The sequence below is a fragment of the Neolamprologus multifasciatus genome, chromosome 23 (genome assembly GCF_963576455.1).
Source record: "Neolamprologus multifasciatus chromosome 23, fNeoMul1.2, whole genome shotgun sequence".
Taxonomy (NCBI): domain Eukaryota; kingdom Metazoa; phylum Chordata; class Actinopteri; order Cichliformes; family Cichlidae; genus Neolamprologus; species Neolamprologus multifasciatus.
This window is the reverse complement of record NC_140460.1, coordinates 23,646,993-23,657,912: the sequence shown is the minus strand read 5'-3', so window position 1 is coordinate 23,657,912 and position 10,920 is coordinate 23,646,993. Positions and strand designations below refer to the sequence as shown.

The window sequence follows — 10,920 nt, the reverse complement described above, 5'->3', positions numbered from 1 at the left end:
AAATGCAAATGCAAAAGTGCTCTCAGCTGCCAGGTTTGATTAGCATGTGAGCTACAGCTGCTGCTCGGCTAGTGCTTAGCAACAAGAACGGAGACAAGATGCATCAGCACTTAATCTCTTATCCTGAAAACATTTTCCCGGCAGGGACTGCAGCCAAAAAAGGAAAACAATTGCTGTATGTCAGAAACATCCACATTTAATTAGAAAGACCCACTGAGAAAACACTTATCAATAATCTGGAGTCATGGAGCAGTGCCAAATCTTACATCACGCCAGCATCCAGCATCCTAAGGTTAAATCAGTGGTTTTCATTACAGTTCCACCGTAATTAAAAACAAAAATCCATTATACAATACATAATAATCTAAAAAACCTAATATTTTGCATGGCCTCCTTTAGCCTTGATAACAGCTTGCATTCTTGCTGGCACTGTTTAAGTGGGAGAAAATGGACGGCTAGATAATCTCTGCAAAAGTCTTTCAGCGGGGCTTAAGATTTACAGAGTTGTTTGTAAAAAGTAAATTGAGATCATTTGCTCATCAAACATTACTTGCTTCAATCATTCCTTTGAAGAATTGCTCTTCTAATGTGAAGATTTGCTGCTTTTCCTGGTGTTCGTTTATAACAAACAGAATGATTTGATGGAGAAAAAAGGCAATAAATCCGAAGACTTTATTTGGGAACTACAGAGCAGATAATCAAGAAAATAACTAGCAGATTAAAGGAGAGTTTCTAGCATTTTTTTTTTTCAAATCCATGCCACTCTGGCTGCTTCAGTCGACTGTACTTGAGGCCCCCGAGGTTGTCTGGAGTGTTTGTGCATTACGGGCCCTCTAACTTTGCTAGCGTCAAAAACTGTCCTTCTGAGGTTCAGTGATGTTCCTTCGTATGTGTGTGTGTGTGTGTGGTTGTGTCTCATCTCCAGCCTGTGGCATGGTCAGGTCCAATTTCTATCACTGTGCTCTTTGGATGGGCTAAGAAAAATGGTTTGCTCTGCCTCTGCAATGCACCAGTCATCCGTCCATTTGCTCATGCATCCTCTGTTCGTCCACCTATAGATCATTCTGTCCATTGATTTATCCAACATGAGTTCTCTTCGCTTTAAATCATCTCCAGATGTGCATTCTTGTACTGCCTGCACTGCAGTTACCACACCCATAATCCCCTGGCTCATATCACTGCAGTTCAGCACATGGTTGCCCCTTGCAACATCATCATCCTCATCTGATTTCACATCTGCACATACCCCGCATCTTAACGCGTCAGATCTCATCGAATGGCATGAGTCTAAAATCCTATCGGGACTGTTCCGGAGGAGCCCACGTGTCGATGAGTTGTGATGATTAAAATAGATTTCAGTCATAGAGTGTTTGCCGTGACTCAATACTAATGTTCTGTCCTGTATTACCACCGAGGTAATCCTCGGATTGGAGCAGACACCCTCAGAGAGAGACTGTGCCACTTCCAACGCCTCTGCGTGTCTGCGGAGAGCAGAGAGACACACGCTGAAAATGTAAGCAAGGAGCACAAAAATCAACACAACTGCCGTGGTGGTTTTAAAGCTGAGCGGGGCAAGATTTTAATAAGATACTACAATTTTATCAGCACAGGCAAACGATTCATGAATCTGCCCTCAAGAAATGACAAATATCAGTTGAACACCATCAAGGCTGGTTTGCAGCTTAAAACAGTGACTTTGAGGTATTTGATGAAGTCTGATGCTCTGCAAAAATGTGTTTAATGTTATAATACTAGCATTTCCGAGAGGGTAGAAATGTTATAATAGGTGATAAATTAAAGCAGGAATTTCTTATGCTTGAGGGAAAAGGATGTTTTTCTTTCTTTAAGTCTCGGGAAAAGCTCCAGCAACAAGGCCTGCTGCTCATTTTAACCTGTTCACACAGCAAAATATAAAATAGTGTTCATCAAGAAAAACTGTGCCCTTTTGTTTTGCTTGGAATGAGCGTGAGGACTTTTGTTTCGCCATTTCACGGAGTCAGCAGATATACTGATGCAAAATGTTGTTGATGTAAAATTTTTTTAAAAAGGAGGGAAATGTCATATCATGGGAAAGTCTTGAGCCACCCTTCATTTCTTCATGTTTTGCTAGGCAAATGGGAAAAAGGTGCAACAATTTAATCAAACCTGTGCAAACCTACATGGAAATAAAGTATATAAGGTCTGATTTAGACTTCTAATCTATGTATGTGGCAGATGTCGTTATCAGCAATTACTGTGTGGACATGCCCCAGAGTTTTATATGCGGTACCAGCCGATTGAGACAAATAAAGTACTGTGACTTTTTCCCCTCCTGGGTCACAACTATTTATTGGGGACAGTGTTTTTCAAAGGCAAACATATTTGTCCCTGACGTTTTTCCACTTATTTGTGCATTTCCCTCAGGTCACTTCCCAGATGTCTCCCTCCAAGTAATTGCTGATGTTCGTGAGTTGATGATATTACTCTTACTGCTAAATTTAACAGCTGTAGTGTAAAAGTACCTAAAAATACTCAATATGAATTGACAGCACTGCATCGACCCGACGTGTGGTTACATTTCTCAGGAGGTGCATGTCAAGTTGTGTATGTAGAGTTTCTGAGTAGTTTGCGGTTACAATATAACAACGTCACCAATTTCATGCTGAAGTGTAAATCCCCAGTAAGGCCAAAACATAAAAACGACATCTAAACTAATTGCCTCCCCAGAGTCTGGACCTCAACATTATTGAAGAAGGTGTGCGATCACCTTGACAGAGAACAGAACAAAAGGCAGAAACATCCAAAGAAGAGCTTTGAATGTCCTTCAAGAAGCCTGGAGAACTATTCCTGAAGACTACTTGAAGAAATGACAAGAAAGCTGCCTAAGAGAGTTACAGCTGTGTTGGAGAATAAAGATGGTCATACCAAATCAGAGCAGGCAATGTTTTTCTAATCTTCAACTGACCAATTTTGGTGAGCTTGTGTGAATTTTTTGTGATGTTTCATGTTTCAATTTTTAAACAGTCAGGATCCAAAAAAGAGGCAAGAATTTATCCTAATGTTTATCTGCTAAGCAAGTTAGACCCTGACAACTGTGAAAGAGAAAGAAACGAGCCCCTAAGATGTTGAAGTCTATTTTTATTCATGCTTTTCTCTTCTTCTTTCAAGGTAGACAACATCTGCATTTCCTAAGGGCGTTTTGGTTTTTCTAAAGAGGATATACTTTGATAAGAGATTTGAAGTAATCTGCAGCTTTGGAGTCAAGATAAGGCCACGTTCAAGTGTTGAGAAATGTGCAACTTCGGAAACTTATGAGACCTGTTTTCCATACAAACTTGTGTTCATTGTTAAAATCGCTCCAGGAGATCAAGGTTAATATTTCATTGCATCCCCCTTCAGAGGACAACGAGATGGGAAACAAAGCCTCCCTCCTGACTCTGGTCATCAATGTGTAATATGTTTTGTTTTCCTCCTGTGTGCCATCAAATAAACTAAACTTCCTTACAGATAAATGCCTAACATATTTTGCATTTGTGTTGTTTTTGAACACTAGTAAAGTACGACCACAGCATTGGAGCCCAGAGGAGTCGCACACACTCAAAGCTCCTCACCAAACAAAAGTCTATTCATCATCGGTTTTTGCCAGGAGGCAATGTGTACCCATTATGGGCCGCATTGACCACATGAACAGAAAGGGTCAGACAGTATTTTCCATTAGGAGCATGGAGCAGCTTTAGAGTTGAGGGTGAAGGCTTTTAGAGCATGCTGAACACTTATGAGTGCTTTATTGTTCCCAAGACATAGGAGTGCTCCGGTTTGAGCTATCGGGGATAAATTCTCAACATAAAAGAGGATAGGAGCACATTATAAAAAGGAAATTTGTTCAAAAGGGCTTATATGTTGCTCTTCATTTTTGTCATCATTTATGTTTAAGCAAAGCTTCATCTTTATCACCAAACCGTATATCTACTTCTTTTTTTCCCAATACAGGCTTAGAAAAATACTGTTTTAATACCAATAAAATAGGAAATCATTGGAGGTTTTCATGTCCTCAGCCAGATTTAAAATATTTCAAGAAAGAGTGGAGAGGGTGTATCAACTGTTCCTGTAACAAATATTTACTTTAATCACTATTTATAAGAGGAAAAAAAGATCCCCAGCATTAATCCACCACCTTCATCAGAATTAAATGTTTGAATAACCATCAGAGTAATTTGATTTTGGTGTGACAGAAAGCAACCCTGAAATGGGTAGCCAAAGGAAAGATATGTAGATGAATGGATGGATGGATGGGTGGATGGATGGGTGGGTGGATAGATGGATTGATTGAGAGGAGCTTGACATTTGTGATTCTGAGTCAACATCTTAATCTGTTTCATGGATTACAGTGCTAATGGTCCAACTGGCAATCCACCCAATAAGGGTGATTAGAGAAGTCTAAAGTTGGCCAACACTGGCTTATTACCAATTCCTGCTAAGATTTTCACATGTTCAAATGAATATTGTGTCGTAATTATATTTGTGATGGTTATGTGTTGATTTCACTTTTGGGTTTGCAACTGTAAATACTGTGTCTTGTGATTTTTCTAGTGTCACCTGGTCCCTAGTTTGGCTTGTTGGTTGATTTTATTAGAACTTCCATTAGGCTGCAATCTAAAATGATTCAATTCATATCAGAGAGCCAATATAGGAGACCAGTGATACATTTTACAGACTCAAGCAGCCAGACAGCATTGAGAAATTCTTTTGGAGAAACCTGTCTGGTTTCTCTGCATTACTGCGTCTTCTCATCATGGAGTTTATCTGTTGAATCTGATAAGCAGCACTAACAGCACTGACAACAGAAGCTTGAAATACAAAAAAACCAACACTAAGTGCACCGGTTAAAAAAGAAGTATCAAATCTTACATGGTAACAATAGTAGGACAAACTTAACACTTCAGGGGGTAAAATGCTTTGATGTTTATGTATTTGAGTTCTTGGAAAGGGGCTCATGAAAGCAACAACATCAAAATTACACTCACCAGTCACCTCATTATAGATACGTGTTCAACGAGTTGCTGCCATATGACTGTCTGATTAGAGATCTGTATTAACAACCAGTTGAAGTTCAAAGTGAGCATCACAATGGGGAAGAAAAGTCATTAAAGTGACTCTGAACGTGGCATGGCATTTAGTCTGAATATTTTAGAAAGTGATGATCTTCTGGCATTTTCCCACACAGCCATCTGTAGAGTTTACACAAAACAGTCTGCAAAAGAAAATATATCCAGTGAGTAACAGTTCTCTGGGAGAAAATGATGATGTCAGAGGTTAGAGAAGAGTAGGCAGAATTCTTTGAGATAATAGGAAGGAAACAGTAACTCAATCACCACCACTTTACAACCAATTTATGCAGAAGAGCATCACTACAGCATCAGAAGACCACCCTTCAAACCACTCCTGTCAGCTAAGAACAGGAAACTGAGGCTTACAGTTCACAAAGGTTCAGCAACTGAAGAAAGTTTGCCTGGTTTAATGAGTCTTAATTTCCGCTGTGACACTCAAATAGTAGGGTCAGCATGGGTCTATGCACACTTTTGGTCCCCTAGTACCAACTGAGCATCATTTAAGTACCACAGCCTACCTGAGTGTCGTTGCTGACCATCCCTTTATGACCACAGTGTACAATCTTCTAATGGCTGCTTCCAGCAGGGTGTCACTAAGCTCAGATCATCTCAGACTGGTTTCTTGAACATGACAGTGAGTTCACTGTACTCACATGGCTTCCGCAATCACCAGATCTGAATTTAACAGGGCTGGGATGTGGTGGTTTTTTAATCTGTAACTGACAAATCTGCAGCAACTGTGTAATGCTGTCATGTTAATACAGACCATAGATGAATCTATATCTTCGTGGCATTGATGAATCTATGCCATGAAGAATCGAGACAGGTTTGAAGGCAACAGAGAGTCTAACCTGGATCTAGAATGATTTAAGTAAAAAAGTTTTCATTAGAAGCTGAGTGTATTTTTAAAAAAAGCTCTCGATCACATTTAAAGCCTCAGAGGAATTTACCTCAGTTTGATTTCGAAATAAGTCCAATAAAAACATCAATATACAACAGCCTTCAGCTGAAACAAGAAAAGATTTAAAGGTAGATACAGAACCTATATAAAGTTCAAAAAGAAGGTAAATGCTAACCTTAATATAGATTATCTGATGTGGGATGTAGAAAAACTGAGATCTGTATCTAGCTAATGGTAAAACCAACATTGTGTCCTTGAACACTTATCTGAAAACTCACTAGAATCTAGTATTAGAATAATAATAATATATAATATAACACACAGGTGAAAAATAAAATTACAGGAGGGCATGAATACTTCCTCGTGCTACACCAAAGTTTTATTAAAAAATAAATTCTGGTCATCTATGGACATGTCAGCTGTGTAATTTCTCATAAACATGACTAAACCATGCCTGCAGTCATCTTTAAACAGCCATATGGCTTTTTAAAAATATCATATTAGGATTATTATCAGCATATAAGTGACAACACATACAGACAGATGCAGGAGGCCCAGAATATTGCTTTATGACACATACAAGTTTTATTAGAATATTTTGATATAATTTATTTATTCTTTACTTATTTCATTTCCAATAATCAGCAGACGGTGTAGATTTTGAGGATATTTTGAAAGTTGAATGGCTGTAGCCCAAGTCTATGACAGTCAGTGATTACATGTTGTTGCTGTTACTCACGGAAAATCAATACTGATTGCAGAGGAAGGGATAACAGGCATAGATCAAAGTCAATATGTCCGTCACTCTCCTACTTTGCCTCTTTAATGTCCGCATGAAAGAGATTCATTACATTTCTAAGTTGTGGTGTTTCTCGGAGTCATTTTAGCACTTTTAATTCTAGTCTTTTATGCTGATTTTCTACTTTAGCTCAAGATGGCCTAGACTCAAGTCTGTGAATTGGAAACTCAAGGAACATGAGAGGCAATAAGCTGTATATTGCAACTTAGTGTTTTGCAAAAGTCTCGAGTCACTTGTTATTTCTTTATATTCTTCCCCCAAAAAAAGAAAAACAGGTGTAGCAATTTACACTGAAACAGCAAAAGAACACTGTTCATTTTGGAATTTCCTGTATTTTGTGACTTAATAATTGCAGTGATGGTTGATACTGGTACTTTAACTGCTGAGCCACCAGGACAACCCTTTATGAGTTTGAGTTTCACAACTAACATGGAAAAGTTGAATTCTGCTGCCAGCTCTTCCATCTCTTTCCCCACATGTGTGACCACTTTCATCTTCTCATCAACAATCAGTGGGATTGACTGTCAGTGCGATCTTCCCTCACTCTCTCCTTCACGCCTTTCTGCCTCCATTAGGACCCTGGTACCCTAATAGGGGATGTGGGTGGATATGAGGACAGGCTCTGTTTGGCAGGAGTGTTGGGGGTGGGGGTACATTTACTGGATCAGCCTGGGTTCATCACCTTGCTGGAGGCCATAGGCGGCGGGGGGGTTGACTCTACTTATAGGGCCTTGGGAGCTGTCCCAACTCTCAGTGTGCCCAAAATCTGCCATCTTGGTCCTAAACTCCCAGACTGCACCCAACCTGCTCTGCCCTGATCAGGAGCATCCCTACATCTTAACCGGTAAGCAGTTTAACCTTTGACCTTTTGGTCCTTGTGGCCATTAACACTCCATCTCAAAACATTCCACAGATTCTCAAAGGACTGCCGTACTTAGAACCAGCAAAGATTAGATTTAATTATACAAGGGTGTTACATAAACTAGCTTTTTTTGATGGTTACCACTACTCTTGGATCTTTTTGGAGTTCTGAAGATGAGCCAAGACATTTTTTTTTGGAAGGGGGGGGAAGGGGGGGGGGGGTGTCAAATATTGAGCAGATTTCCTCTGACGTGGTGCTCCATTTTACCCCACACTCTTTCTCCTTCTTTGCCTCGTATGATTCAATGTGGAGCAAATTTAATGCTCTATTTGGAGTTTATCCCATGGGCCATTTTACAGTCGGGTGGGTAGGTGGGTAGGCATGTTTACCATTTAGTGGTCTATAGGAAGAAAAATTAAAAGCCTCATCACAAAAACCCGCTTTTTGTAATTTGATACATAATTTTTACATAATACATAATCAGTTTTTCCAATGGAGTGCTTCGGTGTCAAATAAAAAACACAGACAAAGAGGTGAATCATGTTCTTCACTGTCTGCACTTGCCCCTAATCCAGACAGTATAACCCCACTGTTTTGCTTTCTCCTGGCAGCTCCCTTAAATGTTCTGCCGCTGCTGCCGTCCCACCCTAATAATGTCAGATTAAGCTCTGCACAACTGTCCATCTGACATGAGGGCTGGATTTGTGCTGGATTTGAAAATCTGGACGGGATGCCTCCATCCAAAAGCTCTGTAATTCTGCACACACACACTCACAGAAGCAGATTAAAAAGCAGAGGATGCGCAAGTCCACGAAGTCTGTCGGTCCGCCACGCTGCCGTGCACAGTTTGGCGCGGGTGCATTGACCTTGATTGCTTTGAGGTATCTGGTTGCGTCAAGCCCCGAAAAAGTTCCTCAACTGTCCTGAGCTGAGTCCCTCATAAACAAGCACTTTGGCAGCAGCGCCGCAGCATTGTTTTAATCTGAGGTTGGGATTATTTGAACATGTAGCTGGGTTATTCATGTGTCGATTGTTATCGGCAACGACAAGGACGCCGGCTTTGTGGATTTCAGAGATTTGGGGGGGTTGGTGGGTGCTCGACCCTCCCCTGGCACAGATGAACACCCCGGAGGCTACAGTTCTGATTCAGACCAGCCTCATCCCCAGACATGCCCCGGTGATGCCCGTGTGCCTCACTGGGCACGTCCCTATTTTGTTGCAGCTGACGGAAAAAAGGGGTGGGGGTGTTGGGGGTTGATGGGGTGGTGGGTGATGGTCACCCAGATTATGCCTCATCATACGGCCTATTTACAATTGACACCAAATAGTGCGGCAAACAGCGGCGCAGAAACGCAAACTGAGCTCATCGGGGAGTCGGTTTTGTTTCATCATATAATTTCGAGGTCCGTCACGTGTTCCTCTGGTTGCTCATGTGACCTGTCGGCAAGGACCAATAGGGTGTAAGAGTTTGTTCTGGGCAGAGCAAAAGGCAAAAAAAATAATTTTCCCTTTGCAATTTTTAATCGTCCAACGCCGAAAGTGGTCGTCAGCGACTGTCTCCTGCACTGCATAAAGGTAAACCCTCTTCTTGTTGCTTCTATTCAGGAAAAACTTGTTAAAGCTCCAGAGTGAGCCTTTTCCTTTACAATAATAATAATGAATAATTTGCATTCTTATAAAAATTATTTGTTCTCTACTTTAGTTAAATACATACTTGAGTTGATTGCTTGACTTCCAGGCACATTAAACAGTTGAAACTTTAAAAAATGCCGCTCCTCGCCGAGTTGGGTATCGACATCAATAATTAATTAACTTCGTAACTTACCCACAGCCAGGAATAAATCATTACGCACATAATGAGCTGTGACATGGTGCAACTTATCGACCTATTGTTACCTAATTTGATGCTTTCAAGTTTACGTTTTTTGTAAGTTAGCCTCAGTGAGTGCCAATAAGATGACCCATGCGGGAGGAAATATTTTGGTTCTCCCTGGGGAATTGTCGATTTTATGGTCAGTCGATTTTGCTTTCAGGCGTCTCTTGATTCACATTGTTTGGGTGTTCGTTGTCTTGGTTTAGATTCAAGCATGAGCGATTTTATTGTTTCGAGAATTAGCAGTGAGCACGAAAACAATAGTAAGTGGAAGAAAACCTGCTTAAATTCTGCTAACGATGAAGCCGGACCGCCCGAATTTATAGTAGAAATGATGCTCAGTGGAATTGATACATCAGCCCCCGTGCCGCCCCCCCAACAAAAGATCATTATTCCAATTATCGTCACATAGATATTAGCACTGCTGATGGCCTTATTTGCAGCTAGTCATAGACCAAAAATGTCATTTGCCATTACTTCAGAAGCGGGTCTCTGTGTTGCACTTGGAAACCGGCGATGAATAACTCCTTTGTTTGGGTGAAAAGCTTCTGTTTGGCACTCAGATTAATAAAGTCTGATACACTTGGAAATTTGCTGTTGGGAGGTGACAGAAGCCGAAAAAGAAAAGAGGATGAGGACCTGGATGAGGATGCGATTTCGAGCCGTTCTGCTTGACCGCTCGGCGAAAGCCCCCACGTATGGAAGCCATGACTTTGTGACAAGCAGTGATCTCACATTACAAATTGTGGCAAATCTAAAATGGCCGACTTAACGCTGGGCTCTTAGCGCCGCATTCACATCACAACATGGTGCGCCTGCATTGTAAAGCCTACTCCTCGCCCTCCCCATCCACCCCAGGACACTTGGGCTATTTTAAGGGAACGCAGAGTAGGCGGTGAAGTATTTTTAAAGCCACTTGGCGATACTTGGTCTTCACGTCTTCCTCGCTCAATTTGTTCTCTGATTTGACTGGTCGTGGTGAAGATGTGGTGGCCAGAGTTTTGATTGTGATTTGGGCTGAGGTATCAGGATGCTGGGCTGCTGATGTGGGCTGACAGCTCTTGAGAGCACTGTCATAGCGGCGTATAGGAAGGCTAACTGGGCGGACGCCCCCCCACTCAGCCGCGTACAACAAAAGCCTGTGCCAGACGAGACGAGAGCTGCTCATATACCAGGAAACGCAGGGCGAAAACCACAGGACTTAGAGCAACTCTTCCCCATTTCTTCTACTTGATTTTCCTACAGTTACTATTTCTGACAGCAGCTAGCAATTATACACCACCATTTTCCTGTTACTTCAACTATCACAAACTGCAACTGAGAAGAGATTTGTGGGTGTAAATGTAGAAGAGAATTGTCAAACAGTGATTTGAGCGGATCCACAGGAAACATATGAAT

At 41.2% G+C, this 10,920-nt stretch overlaps 1 protein-coding gene across 6 annotated transcripts in view; it reads left to right on the top strand.

The window, feature by feature from the left end:
• The first annotated feature begins 7,525 nt into the window (after positions 1–7,525).
• Positions 7,526–10,920, top strand: part of LOC146491612 (poly(rC)-binding protein 3-like) — a 30,282-nt gene continuing 26,887 nt past the window's right edge. For 2 of the 6 annotated variants that reach the window (XM_085150916.1, XM_085150914.1), the window contains exon 1: positions 8,949–9,224. The gene's annotated coding sequence lies outside the window, so the exon portion shown is untranslated. Of the gene's footprint in view, positions 7,632–8,944; positions 9,225–10,920 lie in introns of those variants that run through there. The other 4 variants (XM_085150918.1, XM_085150917.1, XM_085150915.1 and 1 more) reach the window with 3 other exon arrangements.